Below are 1,963 nucleotides of genomic sequence, written 5' to 3'. Positions count from 1 at the left end.
CCTAAAATTCTGGCGAAAAAGATTTCTGTGCTCCCAGTGAATTCATCGAACAAGAAGAATTTTCTGTAAAAGTCCCACACGCCGACTCTAAAGAAATTATTGCGAGATTTAGGAGGTCTACCTCCCAATTTTGACCATCAGGATGCGAGGATTCTTCTCCTATCAATTTAAGGGAGCCATCTCTATGGAGCTCCAGATTTTCTAGATTCAACTTGGGATGAGTTCGTCGCTGCTGACTGTGGCTAGTAGATTTTAACTAACGTAGAATCAATTTGAAAAAACCTCCCACACATTGCTATGTAACCCCTTTGCTATAGTGGGTTACCAGGAACTGCTTCACAGACCACATTTGTTCAAGAAGATAAATTTGAGAATAAAAGAGAGGAAGACGGAAGAAGATAGCTTTTGTGAGAAAATGGGGTATATTTATAACAAGCAGACGATACATCGAAGAATATTCTTAAAGCTTTTAGGAGAGAAATGGTTAGAAGGAGAGAGAGAGAGAAGGAAAGAAGAGAGGGGAGAAGGAGGAAAAGTGAGGGGACCAATAATTGACGGGTTGAGGTAGCCAAGAGCGAAGGAGAAAAAAGGGGGACCATGTGACGATTAGAAGAGTGACACGAGGACGGTTGTAGGAGTTTAAGGCTGGAGGATCTCTCACTGAGCATGATTGAGGCAGGGGAGAGATTTTTAGGAGAAGAAAAGACGCCTCATGAACTATACAAAATAGCCGAGCCAATCATTATTCAAAGGCCTGGATGGGGTAAGATGTGAAATCTAATAATAATAATAATAATAAGGGAAATTTTCTTGTACCACCTATAAAAATCTCTATAATTTGGAGTGACCCCCAAAAACTAAAATAAGAGCTTGTATATCCCTCACTTTCATCATAAAATTTATAAAAAAATCCATTCCGTTAGAATTAGGTCGTTAAGTGATGATGCCATCAGTTTTTTATTATCTAAAAGGCCAAACTACCCTTATGGATATGTAAACTTACCATTATGTCATTGGTCTTGATTATGTAGTCTAGGGTTAGAGTTTTGAATAGTGAATTGAGAATCATGTTCTCATAATCATCCATGGCTTCTTCAAGGAAAAATATGGATCAAAGGACAGTGAAGCCCGAGGGGGTATCCAACTGCTCCTCTCTGGCTCTCTCCATCGAATAACACTATTACACCAGCTTCACCGCCGTACTCAACATAGGCTGCAGCATGTAAGGTATCATTCCCATCGAAAATGATGCATTTTCTTCCTTTACCATACTTCTATTCTAGCTCTCTTTGTAGCAGTTTTTCTTCGGCGGCGGTGGCGGCCTTTGCAGACTCTTCTGTGCGAATTGCAGGGTTGGTGGTTCGACTCGCCAAACCTATCCATTGTGAGATGTGCTTGGTGGCCAAGGCAGAGACGAGCCCACCGGACCTAATCGTTGCCTCTGCTAGACTTGATTTCATTCCTTGTTTATTGACTTCTGTTAATTGCTAATTGCTCCGAGAAACGATGAAGAGGAAGAAGAAGAATAGAGAATGAAGAAGGGTGGAATTGAATGAAACCTATTCTGATTCAATGCTGAGAAATTTTCTCTTGGATAAGTTATAATTTCGATTCAAACTATTATTAACATATACAGTACAACGATTTCGGATCATTGGATGTTTGCGGAGAAACTTTTTATCCCTTTTAGTTCTGAGTTCCTTTCTGTGATGCAAGAGATGATCAAAAGGGAAGTTAGGAACTAAATGTCTAGGCTTGAGCAAAACGGGCTGTGTCTACAAGATTGACAAGGGTTATTGGGTTGATGATTATCCTAGAAGAGGAAAGGAGAGTTGAATGAAGATGGACGACAGACACAACAGAGAAAAAGAAGGTGAATTAGAAGAGTAAAAAAGTCATTTCACGTTTTAAGTTAACGGTGTTACAAATTAGGGGTGCAATGGATATTATTTTCTTTTTTTTT

Source organism: Macadamia integrifolia, chromosome 10, assembly GCF_013358625.1.
Source record: "Macadamia integrifolia cultivar HAES 741 chromosome 10, SCU_Mint_v3, whole genome shotgun sequence".
NCBI classification, from domain to species: domain Eukaryota; kingdom Viridiplantae; phylum Streptophyta; class Magnoliopsida; order Proteales; family Proteaceae; genus Macadamia; species Macadamia integrifolia.
The sequence above is the reverse complement of the archived record's forward strand: the minus strand, read 5'-3'. Positions refer to the sequence as shown.